This window comes from Acyrthosiphon pisum, chromosome A1 (genome assembly GCF_005508785.2).
Source record: "Acyrthosiphon pisum isolate AL4f chromosome A1, pea_aphid_22Mar2018_4r6ur, whole genome shotgun sequence".
Classification (NCBI taxonomy): Eukaryota; Metazoa; Arthropoda; class Insecta; order Hemiptera; family Aphididae; genus Acyrthosiphon; species Acyrthosiphon pisum.
The window spans coordinates 21,393,906-21,408,326 of record NC_042494.1 but is presented as its reverse complement, the minus strand read 5'-3'; the positions used below and the strand labels follow the sequence as shown (position 1 = coordinate 21,408,326).

The following is a 14,421-nucleotide window of genomic DNA, read 5'->3' as shown; positions in this document are numbered from 1 at the left end:
AAACAAAGTATTAGACAAGAATAGTAAATTATAAATAGAAAATGTGAATTGCGAAGTATACCTATACATTTTTTTTATCACAAATAATTACTTAAAATTTTATTATATGTACAATGTACCTACAACGTTGAATGTTCTTTCAAGTTATAGTTACAATTAGCAATACACCATAATATTATATTCAAACAAATTAAACTAGCTGGTACCAAAGAATTTCAATTAGCTATAAGTTATAAGTATTATAACTTAGGAGTTAAGTGTAAAATAATATTTTCCAGAATATTTTTAATCGATTTTGCTATATATACAATACATTATACATATTATTATTAAAAATTAATAACTGAAAAACAATTGTATGTGATGTGTTTGATAAACATAAATAAATATAATGATGATGATTCAAAATCAGCGTGTATCTATACGTGCAAATGGGCTGCTACATCTATCTTCATACTCTTTAAAGTATGTATTGTAATTAATGCGGCTGCAGTGTCTATTATTTTTAGTGCGATACATGCTGCACTATCGCACAGTATAAACGAGAGAAAAAATAGTAGGGTTATGCGGACTTGTGATACGGGGGCTCCTTTACAAAAGAATAAAGAGCATTTTTCAAGTACTGCAGTGTTCATTTCCCTATACATAGAATGCGAATGAAAAGAAGTATAAACACAAGTGGCAAAATCAATGAATACCAATGTTGTTTCCATATCACATAATAAAAAATGATAGAAATTTTAAAAAAAAATTCTAATGAGAAGAAATATGAAATATCTTTTTTCAAATCGATTTATCAATGTGCGCGCAGTATATAACATCAAAGTCAAATAAAATATATATTATTATCAGCTAAATTATACATATTATTATTTTGAAGAAATAAGTACTACATTTTCAAGTGCAGTAACAAAACAACTATTCAACTTTTTACTAGGTAAAGTATAAAACTAAGGCCTATACATTATTATTTTTAAATGTTGTAACCGCATCCCCTGTATAACTATAGTAATTTTATTTTAATCGCTGTGGATTAAAACTTGCAAAAAGAGTTATAGAAACACTATTGTTATAACACTTAAAGTACCGCACCATTTAATTGTTGATGTCATAATTGTCTTCTAATTAAAGAGAAACTATGTATGTTATTTTAACGAATACGGAATAGTTAAGGTTAGGGGGGTTAACCTATTAGATGGGAATTACTAATTATACTATATCAGACACGCTACCGCTGCTACTATATACATTAAAAACTTTATTCACAGCTATAAGTAAATAAATGCTTATGAAATAGTATGTACCTACATTATATAAATAAAAAAACGTTTACAATTTATCTGAAGTCATAGACTACCTATATAAGAACCTACTAATAATAATTATATTCATTCAAAATGTCAATAGTTATATTTTAGTTTCTGAGCGGAGCGATCAATGTATTGATTTTATAATGATGTATATTTTTATTTTATTTTATTTTTGTGCTTGAAAACACATATTTTTACTGAATAAAAAACGCTTAGATTTTCCACTTAAAAGGTGGTTTCTAGTAGAAAATGGATCTAGATGATGTATTGGAGTGTCAAAATTTGTAGTACTTTTCAAAATAACCGATAAAAACAAAAAAAAATTAAGGAAAACTGGAAATTTTAGTACCTATTCATCATTTTTAATATTCAAAAAAGTTAATACAAGGATATATAGGTTTTTCTTACGAGAATTAAATTATATAAAACTTTGGCGTCTAAATTTTGACGAAATTAGATATTCACGCGTAAATTAAAGATTTTCCTGGCGATTTCTCATCAAACGATTTTATTTTTTGTAACTCAAAAAATATTAATCTTAGAATAAACTTGAAACATTTCACTGTTCTTTATCACTTTCTATACTCAATCAAAAAATATTTAGACTCATTTCAAGCTATTTAAAGGCATTTGAAATGCTCGATGATTTTTTTACGTGTTGATAACAATAACATTTATGAGAAATTTTAATTTTAAACTAAATAGTTTCTATTAAAGTGTTGTTACGTAAATTAAACTTAAGAACATTATAAATCACGAATCAAATAGCCAATACGTAGACATTAAAATAAATAAAATTTAAAAAAAAAAATTAGAATTTTAGACGTAGGTACCTATGGTTTTATGTGTAAGTCACAAAACTTCGTTTTACAGACGAGTTATAATTTGATAAGCTTATTATTGCACATGTATACCTATGGTGGTAGGTACTTTGAAAGATAAATATTACATATTATTATATATTTACATCTGCATATAATCCACGAGTCAGAAAAAAAAACTGTAGGGCTTCGCATAAATCGTCGACCCTTTAAATTAGACCCAAAATAACCTACAGAGAATATATTTGTTGAAATTAAGATACATACATTATGCGTTCTAAAAGCGTCGATGTATCTGGCTTATTCACGTTGAACAAAAACTTGTATTGTGCATATTATGTTTTAGTCGAATCGAAGCTGCGAGAAACGTTACCGCATGCATGTAACCGAGTGCATACATAATAATATAATACATTATATTATCGCATTTTCCAATCAAAATAATAATAATATAATTGAGAAATACTAACTCGTGCGCGCAACCGGATTCATGTACTTACTTATGTGAAGAACTAAAACACATAATATTATACTAGTAGGTACCTAGGATAAAATATGTTTAATAACACAATAATAATATATTATAATAGACGGGCGACGGCCAAGTGTGGTCACGCCTTTTTCATTGGTTTTTGCCGCGTTCACCTATATATATATATATATATATCATATAATAATATATAATATAAAAACATTATAATATGTATTCGGTGCGTATAATAATATTATAACACTGACGTATATTATATTCGTACGATTTCAAAGATAACACCTGCGCGCGCGATGAGGCCCGACATAAAAAAAAAGCGGACACACAAAGGGTGCATCTGGGATGTAATCTCGGAAAAGGTGAGCTCCCCCCCCCCACCACCATTCCAACCTATACTGGCATACGGCATAGATTATACAAAGGTATAGACCGCCGCGCGCACTAAACGCGATATATTATCTTGAACCGTAAAAATTACTACCGAAATAATATCCTTAACCACAGTTTTCGAGCCGCGAGTAATCGTTGAATGGTTGTAGCTAGGGATGCAGAACATCGTACTCGTATAACATATTATAGGCCACCCCCGCGTACGTTAAGATATTATATTACGCACACAAATACTCGAATACCTAACATATATTACGACCCTTTACTCTTCATCAACGATATTTGTTTTGTTATAGAAATACAGTTGGAACCGATGGCAGTATTATCAACGTTTGCAAGGGTGACCAATCGATAATTTCGACCGAAACCTTATATCCTGTATAAACCTAAATATATATGTACGGCACGGAAGAATTCGAGTGAAAAGGGTAAGATCCCGGGTAAGATATTTTAACGTGTCTATCGCGTGATTTTCACCAGAACTATTATTATTATTTCAGATGTCCATTGTTTATAATGCTATAAGAAGATGCTACACCAGTAGTTGTAGCCAATAGGTATGTGTTATTTTTATCCAAACCTTTCACACGCGAAGTGACAATATGACATGCGACAGATAGATGCATACCTAGATAGATATTATAATTAATTAGATTATTAAAATAATATTCCATAAATTATATTATACGGCCACCAGTGTATTCAGATGAAGGCTTACGATTAGTACCATAAATAATATGCTGGTGTATTAAAAACGTTTTCACGGGTATTTAAAATCTATTTATTTTTTTTAAAATAAGCAAAAAAATCGTGACTCAATTTATATTTATGCGAGAACTTTATTATACTTAAAACTGATTTTATATCCATATTACTTATAAATCATCACCAATGATTAAACATAAAATACTTTTATTACTTATAACTAAAGACTATATAGTATAATATAATTGTAGATGCTTTTACTACTTTTAGCACAAGTTAACTATACAATTTATTAATATATACCATTAATGTGATTTTAGAAATTGTATATATATTATCTACCAATATCATTTTATTATAACTATTATTTTATACAATATACCTACATTTTTAGATAATACTTTTACATTTAAATTTTTTATTTAAACTGTATAATTAGATATTCAGAAATATTCCGAAAAAATGCATGCTACTACAAAGGCCATAGAAAATATTTTTTTATAATATTGGAAGTGATTTCCGTTGACTTTTTTTGATAAATGATCGACTATAAAACTATAAGCACTAAGCACTAAGCAGCAATGTATAACAAAGTTTAGTGTCGCATATACGATATACTACTACAACACACGCAAACATTATTCCTATATTATCATTCATCAGCAGCAATGGCCAATGAACATTGTAAATATTTTGCATAATAGCAATAATAATCGTGTGTACACAATCCAAGTACGTACAATCGATATCGGCTGCACTATACACATTAAAATGTTGGTCGTTTAGTGGTGCGCAATGGGAGTTATGGGACTTATCGACGTGCACACATTTTGGTATAGATCAATTATTATAAAAGCCTAAAAAACACGCATCGATAGCTTTATTGGACAGGTTCCCAATTGTGTGCCAAGTGTCTAAAACAAAATCTAAACAATCTGGCAATGAATTGAACATGATAACAATATTATAGTGGATGCGGGAATATACAAATATTATAATATAATATTATTTTATCATCCCGTCCGCGAGATATTTCCTGTACGTAATCTTATATAGGAAGACAGAAACAGATATACGTTCAACGCTCCGGTGAACGTTTTCACAAATATAGAAACGTGCTTGCTTCTACCTACAACCCATAAATAAATAAATCCACTAAATCTACTTATAGAGCTACGCCGTAAAACCGTATAAGAAATCTCTCAAATTTTAATATACTCCTCCACACATTACACATTTTAATTTAGTTCAACTGTCACAGTCAACACAAACATCTCGACAAACATAGATAATTGCGGGGATAATTGACTCGATCTTAGAAAATATTATGATTTTATCATTGAATTGTTTTTGTTTATTTTTTTTTTATCGATAGAACTATAATGTTTTATAAACATACTATTATTGTTAACACAAGTAAGCTTGAAGAGCACCCAGGTAAAGATGCACGTAAATAAGTCCTCTATTGTTCAGCAGAATATAATAACGCCTATTATATTATTAATTAAATGAAAATTTAACATAATAAAATGTATTTGTATTTATGTAGATATAGGCTATAATGTATAGCCTATAGGTACATCGAACACATTGTGTACAGTGGCAAACTTTAATCGAACATTGTAAACTAAAATCAAACACTTATTTTAAAAATATTATGGTTCATAATAAGTGTTCATGTTATTACAACAATAAATGTTAAAACCTTATAAGTTCATTCACGTTTACTTTTATATGATAAGACAAATTGTAATACTTCTTTGCACGAGTTATAAACTTGTAACTGATAAGAGCTAGCAATAATTAACATAACAACATGTATAATAAATAATAACAATGTATTAATTGATAATAACTTACCAAAAATATAAACAAAACCAAGTTAAATTATACGAACTATTTGTCAATATTATTAGTTTTTTTTGTTTTCAATTTAATTCATTATTTTTAAAGTGGAGCAAGTAAATTTGTATTTATTACTATTAAATTGTTTAATATTAACTCAATATAAGTACTAGGTGTACTAGGATATAAACCTATATTATTATTTATTATAAAATCTATTTACATTTATAAAATATTTATGTATAGGTAGGTACACAGATAAGATTAATTTAATTGAATATTAAAAGTATTTTTGTGAATATTATAATATTTACAATCACTATTTATAATTAAAAAGAATAGGTACTGCAGGATTAAAACACGTAATATATTATTATATTATATTATCCATTCGCCATTTATCAATATAAGGTTACAACATTTTACATTGTCCATTATAGGCGTTATTTAGTATTAACAAAAAAATCTCTGGTGGATATTCTATTAAGTTCAAGATACTAAATTAAAGATTAAATCAATTTTCAAATACTGTTTCAACCTCGGTTTCAACGTTCATATTATTATTTATTAGGTAGGTACATATTATTATTATTGTTAGTTATTTATTGATACACTCAAGAAATCCCTACGTCCTATACGAGGTCCTATATATATTTATGTAATTAAATATGAGAAATAGAAACACAATTTAAAATAATTATTATAGGTAATACTATGGAAATTTAATTTAGACGTATATTATGAAAAATCAATGGTTGAAAAACAACATAAAGTATATGTTATAGGTAGGTATCACATATAAGTACATACAAAGAATTTTAGGTAGTTAGTGCAAATACAACACATTTTTTATTCAATAAAATATTCACGTTATTACCTATGTATATAATATTCCTATGTTAAGTTTTTTTATTATATAGGCACTAATAAAAATGTTAAAACTCTAAAAACCGTTTAAATGATTAATAATTCTGAATATGTAAATGGCATAACGATGACTTCATGAGCTTTTTAAAACATTTTAAATTTGTTAAAACATTGACTCGATAGCGTTTTGATAAAATTTAAGTTCATATAATAATATATTTTCAACAGCATAAGATTTAAATTCGCAGAAAATAGAAGTCTAGTTGTTTGGATTGAAAAGTTTAGCCCGTAAACCAGAAATCCCGCCGTTATCGTGTTACTCGTTTCGACAGTGCAATAGCTTTAAATCTGGAATCTCAGGTTCCATACGGCATCCGTTACTGCATATTGGACCAATAGATACCACTGTATTCTCTCCCATTAATATAACTATCCCCTCGGTACGTAATTTATATCACGGAACTACCTATATATATGGTAAAGTACTTTTACCGCGATGGGTTAATCCATCCGTAAATTATTTCACTATTTACAAGACCAAAATCGATCTTTCATCTCCACAAATTTTAGCTTTTGACGCTATACTTCCTACGTGATAAAGCTAAATTATTCTTTTTATTCGAAATACTATACACAATTAATAAACTAAAGTAATAGTAGGATAATAATAAGATAATAATAATAATAATAATACTGATAATCAGTACCTAGGTTATGTTAAATATTTGTAATAAATAGGTACCTATATCTACAAATTATTACAATATAATATTATATTTAATGCTTTATAATATTATTATGTACTTATACCTACGATCCAGAGACCTGCAGTGTACAATTTCATAAATTAAATTCGATAATTAACCACATATTTAAGCAGTAACATCACACATTCAAGAGGGAGTGTCGAATAATCAAGCATTATTCAATGGGTCCAATGTCTTGTTCGTTAAATTCGTAAAAGACGTCCAGAATCAAAATATATGTAACAATTAGTACATTTTAAAATATATAGCAGTCTAATTTACTATAAATTTTAGGTATAGCAAGCATATTATTATATTATTTCGTAACGAATGACTTAACATAACATTTAAACTATAACTATAACTTATAGTCGCTATTATACGAGCTATTATGCATAATATTAGGTATGTAGGTAATACGCCAAACGACGCCAAAGTATTTATCATGAAAAGAAATTACGTTTAATTAAAAGTACTTTTTTTAATTAACCTTTTATTACTTGAATGAGGTACCTAATACAGTTTAACGAGTAAACTGAGTAGATCAATGAATTATGGGATTAAAATGTATCATTAATAATTTGCTTTATTAGATCCTACATTTATAGATGAATTTTAGAATAACCTAAGTCATAACTCATATCTGATATTCTGGTTACATTTTTTTAAACATATTATGATTCGGAAAATTGAAAAATGTAAATTAGTTAAACTTGTATACAAACGAATTAAGTACTTTATCGTCGTCTTATACTACAATTTTAAGATCTTAACAACATTTCTTAGTTTTATAGAAAAAAAACCGGGAATGTGAGATTACTTTAAAATAATGTAGTTAACCTATATTACAGTTTGTTAATTTTAAGACAAATATAGGTACAATATACCTCTCTACGTATTGGTCAAGTGTATTAAGCTGATATCTAAAAATATAATTTTTTGGATAACACCAAAATAACAATAAAATTGGTATAAATTATATACGTTAATTTAAATTGCAGATCTTACTTTAAGTTAAAAAAAAATTAATGGATATCTTGTGTTTTACCGGCAAATGGTTATATGATGATTATAGGCATTTGAAACTTACCACGTACTACAATATGATTTGTGAAGTTCATCAGCATGCAATTTATTATTAGTGATTGTGGAGATAACATTGTATACATGTTTCATAAAACACTTTAAAACAACTTTTGGTATCAGACTAATGAAATATTATTGGCAGTGGTCGATAAATGCCATAATCATTTACTGCCTACTGACATAATACTGTTTCGTAAATCAAAAATCGTTTCAAAGCAAAATAAAAAAACGTCTAAAGCTCAATCATTGGACTTTTTAAAATGTTTCGAATATCTTGCGACAAATTTCAAACGGCCTTATCGCCTTAAGGATAAATAATGTTTATTATCCACCATAAGTATGAAAAGGAGAGGTGGAAAAACACCGCGAAATCCTCGAACAACACGATAGGTATGTACCCATTACACAATATAATAGTGTACGTTATTCACCTTGAACACGTGCGTGCGGCAGCCAGATCTGTGACACTTCTTCGCGATTCGCAGAACTGAAATCTATCTACCGATAGATGTATCGTTCGTGACATCCTCATGACCCGGTTAAGGAATAATAATTATATTAAATCCGTCATGAGTGCCTATCTACAGAATTCGAATAATTTGCATTGGTTTCTCGGCGATTCTAAAGGGTAGGCAGGTAAGCTACAACTGTAGAGTGCCTACTCGCGACGCGCAGCATCTGAGGTGTGATTTATACCAAACACGGAGAAGAGAACGCGATCCATTATTAAACCAGTCGTCGGATATATTATAGGTACTGTAGGAAACCGGCAAAAATAACACGTTAGATCGTTTCGAAATTAGAACGCGGCGGCGGGGCCTCGAGCGCTTAAAAATCTACCAACAATTTTGTGTAGAACCCGTGGGTAGGTAACCGTGGTTGGACGACTAGACGTCTAGACCTACATAATATTATATTAGCTGCGTTATAGATCCCGGACAAACACCTACGATCCCGCGACAAGTCTTCGGGACGCGATTTCTCGCAATAATCGTACACAATATAATAAATTTAGAAACGTAAAATATTATAATATTAGGTGCGGTAAAGCTACAGTCGAGTTACTTACGATTTCTGGTGCGGCCAGGGCTGGTCAGACAAAGTCGATCGATGTGGATCACACAGCACGAAACGGTCGGTGTTATCGGCGCGCACGTGAGGCCAAAACGCGAAAACTATTGATAACAGAACGGCGGCGGCGGAGCTAGCGAGTTGCGCGCGTGTGTCGCCGTCGGGCCACCAACAATACACTGCATTCCGATCGGACGGGAACTGAAGCGGTGGCGGCGGCAACGGCAAGCACGACGACTGACAACCGGGAAGTGGGTAGGCGGGCGGCGGCGGTGATCACGCACGGAAAACGCGGGCGCAGCGGTGCGCGCGCACTCACGAACGCGGTCGACGGCGCGAGGGGACCGGTGATGAGTGGGCGCGGCGGGGAAGTGCGTGTGTTTAGTGACGGGGTGGGTGGCGGTCACCGGCGGAGCGGCGAGTGTGGCGGGCAGGCTGGCGGGCGGCGGAATCGGTGTTGCCAACGGCTCGCTGCCAAAACACCGGGCACCCCGCTGGCGTTCGGCCGACGGACAGCCTCTCGTCATATTATTATTATTATTAATTTAGGTATTTGTGTCCTCGGCGCCCCGTCGGCCAATATTGACGGACGGACCGCAATTTTTTTCACCCCCTCACCAAAACGCACGCATTTCTTAGATACCTTTATTCCTCCCCGACGACGAACGCCTAGGTATCGGCTTACCCCGCCCGCCCTCCTGCCATCACACCCGCGACCGTATAGCGCCGTAAATTAATATCGCACTGACGCCAGACTATACGCGCGTGGTTATACTATAATACACAACTATAGTAACTACTAACTTCACAACACCAATATACATTATACACCCAACACCCATGTGGCCCATATGGCCAATTGCCATACTATAATATAATAATATCATGTAGGCAAATCGTCGACATACGTCAACTATAATATATTATGGAATATAGCAATATATTTTACACACTTAACATATACATAATAAATTATACATATACATTATATATTTATATAATTATACATTATGATGTATACAATACAAATAATACAATTATATAGCCATAGGTATACTACCCAGACAGCATTTTTTTGTTTAATAATATTATTATAACATTATAATAACGAATAATATTAGTATAACGTTGTTATAATACTATTATAATATTATCATTACAAAATGCTGTCTGGGTAGTCATATACTATAGTATATTAAATTGTACTCTAGTCTCTAACACGTTTACCTAACAGAAAATGTCAGACCACCTTCACTTAAATTAACCTATACTATATATGGGCAAAAAAAACCTACTCAATACTTATCGCTTTTAATAGATATAAATATTTACAAATCTTCGTTCGATAAAAAATCGCATAGTTTAGCCCAACAATGTTGCACTCGACACTCGCAGTCAATCTATATAGGTGTATACCTTACCTTTGTCCATTTTATCCAAGACCATTTTTATTATTTTATTGTTTGTTTATAGTTTGAATACGAATTTTAACTACACTTACTCAAGAATGTATTCAACTTACTATATTTATTTAAATTTTAAATTAGTTGGTCAATATTTTAAATTCTGAGCGGAGCGATAAATGTATTCATTTTACAATGATGTGTGTTTTTTTTTGTTTTTATGTCTGTCATCACCTCACTATGCTCAAAATTTCCCAGTAGTTTTCAAAAGCAACGTGAAAAATAAAATAAAAATCTGTTTTCGAAAAAAATCGATTTTGGTTTTTGGTGCAACTGTCAAACAAATGACCGTACATGAAATTTTAACTGAATGTTTATATTAGCATTTTCTATACACCATAACATTTTCCAAATATTTTGACTTGTTTTGAGCTGTTTACGGACATTTTCAGTTTCCATTTTTTTTAGTTTTTTTCCATAAATATCATTAAAATTGTATTTGTTCATTAAAAAAGCTTTAAAATTAAATAAAATGCCTTAGTATATTGTTTCAAAGGCAGATGAAAAAAATCAAAAATCCATAGTCACATTTTTTTTTTATAAGCATTTAAAGTTCAAATATTGACAAAATACGTAAAAATAACGAAAATTTGCAAATTTTCTTTTTAAATCTAAGATTTGAAAATGTAATACAAGATTCCTCATACATTTTTCTACCTTTATCAACAAAAAAAAAATGCCTATAAGAAAGTCAAAATAAATTGTTATGAGCATTTGAAATTCATATTTTTACAACATTTGATATTCACTCGATTTCTTATATCTATATGTGAGAATTTTCTTATTTTATTGTAATTAAAAAACAAATGACTGTAGATATCTACTTGAAAATTTCACTGAATGTTTATATTATCATTTACTATACACCATACAATTTTGAAAATAATTTGACTCTTTTCGAGCTTTTTACTGACATTGTCAGTTTTACAATTTTTTAGTTTTTTTTTCTATAAATATCAATAACATTTTATTTGTTGGGTAAAAAAGCGTGGAAATTTAATGCAAAGCTCCTGATATATTGTCCTAATAGCAGTTGAAAAATATTAAAAATACATATGCACAATTTTTTTTTATAAGTATTTAAAGTTCAAAGTTTGACAAAATTTAATAATTATTTTGTAGTTAAAAGTTCATAAAATGTTCAACTTTTATAGCTAAGGATTGGAAATTTAAAACAAGATTCCACGTAAATAGGTTATATTATATAAATTACTTTATTTACCTTAATATCATCAAATGTACTTAATAATATCATATAGGCTGATTGACCGTTTTCGCTCAGAAGCGTTTTTCTTATACAATATGATATTATATCATTGAATTCAAATTTAACACCATCTATTACAGTGACCCACTTGTAACCTACTGTACATCAGAGCGACATCCACTTACCCACTTTTTTACCCACCTTGTTTAACTTGCACTATGTTTAACATTTTTAACTAAAACGTTTATTACAAAAATACCCGCGTCTATAAAGAAACAATAACTGCAGTATAATGTATATATAATATAATATTTTAATACCTAGCTGGTACCTATATATAAGTAAAAAACACTTGCACACGTTTTCAAAGAAAAAAAATTACGAGATGAGATGTTGAAAAAACTAAAAACAATATTTACCAAATCATTTTTGTAAGTCTAATTGTTTCCTTATTATTATATACTTCCTTATCATTTGAACTTATTCGAGCGAATGTAAATAATAGTTATTACTTGTTACGATATTACTAAATATAAAGAAATAATAGTCATATAAATATATAATATAATTATGATACATATTATAATAAAATGTTGTAATGACTTATGTCGAATAGAATTCGAATATAAATCATTTAATCATAACATCATGTAGAATTTCATATTTGTATTCAACAATATTTTTCATTGTTCATGTTTTAGTAAGGTTTTAATGGTTTTATACTGGTTAGTGGTTAGTGAATATTCACTGAACTCTGGTAAGTAGACCATTTATAATTATAAATACCTAATTTAGATAACTTAATACCTGCAGTTATATATTATTTTATTATTATTTAGTTTAATATAGTTACCTACCCATAATATAATATACGAGTAGATAGGTACCTACGTATTTTATATCGACTCAATAATATATTTATATAATATGTACATATTGAACCTAATACCTATTCGACTATATAATAAGATAAAAGTTTGAACTAAACAGCAACACAAATAAATATATAGTTATTATAAGAAAGTTAAATAGGTAGGTACCTATACTTGTTTGAATTTCAAATAAATTTCTGTATTATTCTAGGTGTACTTAACATTTATACTATATACTATATATACATACACTATTGTGTATGCAATTAAGTTTAAACCATTGTTTGTATATTTTTTATTTTCAAAAACAAAATGTACCTACTACCTATAATCACAATAGTTCCATGAACTTTAATTTTCTAAGTAAGTTATTATAGCTATAGGAACACAAAACTCCAATTTTAAAAACGTTTTACCAGAAAATCAAATACACTCGGCCTATCTCAGCTATTTTTAAAGTTTTATAAACAATTTGAAAGAACATAATAAAAAGATTTATCATACCTACTTTAATATATATACCTAGCTACCTATTTTAATATATTTTTTGTATGAACTTTAAATTGGTTTTGGTTATATTTTGAAAGTTGTTGATTATATAAATTATTAAGTATTGTATTACCAACATAGGTATAATATATTGTAACAAAATATATTCTGGAAAATCTGTTTTTAAACAAATCGTTGTAGTTGTATCTATATAAAACATGTCGATATTGCGTATCATTAATTATACCTACCTATTAGAAGTTAAATAATATTAAATAGGTATACTACAATATTGACCGTTGTTTCTGTTTATGATAAAATATATTAGCTACAATAATATTTAAAAATTGTGTATAGGTATAATGATTCAATATGAATCTCCGTTCTTAAAATGTGATACCATAATAAAATGTATACGTTACTTTCTAGTTGGATCCTAGATTCAAATGTTATACTATATTGTCTATTGGGCCCCGTGCTAAAAATCATATACTATATTTGGGTAATTTGGTCCAGAAATAAAACATGTTCCTTTCCATTATAACAGAATTTAGGAGTTTGTATACTGTCCGTAAGTTATCATCTAGTTATTACAACAGGTACCTATATATACTTACCTATATTTAAAATTTTTTTCTCTTTTGCATGTCTTTTTCTTAAATTTAATAATTTAATGTTTAATATATTATAATGTTCGTGATTTACAAACGTTCGTCCTCTGGTTGAATATTTGCAAAACCATTTATTAATAATATTATAATATACCTATATGTTAATAGACAATAGTTGGTTTGAAATATATATACCAATAAAATAACAAAGGATAGGTATAGTATAAGTATAAGGAAAGTTCTGTAATCATAAATTAGTAGGTATAGGTACATCATTTTATTACGACAAGATAAATAATTGTATACAGACTTAATTTCGAACATATTATTTTTATACGCCTGGGACCCAATTTGTACATCATTTAAAACTGTTTATTATTTTCCGGACCCAACGTATGGTATGGGATAGAGCCAATGTATATAATCATAGGCGCAAATAGGGGGGGGG

The 14,421-nt window shown here is 29.2% G+C and overlaps 1 protein-coding gene across 1 annotated transcript in view; it reads right to left on the bottom strand.

The window, feature by feature from the left end:
* Positions 1–9,547, bottom strand: part of LOC100169222 (bifunctional heparan sulfate N-deacetylase/N-sulfotransferase) — a 75,796-nt gene extending 66,249 nt beyond the window's left edge. The window contains exon 1 of the mRNA XM_003246549.4: positions 9,330–9,547. The gene's annotated coding sequence lies outside the window, so the exon portion shown is untranslated. The remainder of the gene's footprint in view (positions 1–9,329) is intronic.
* Positions 9,548–14,421: the final 4,874 nt, after the last annotated feature.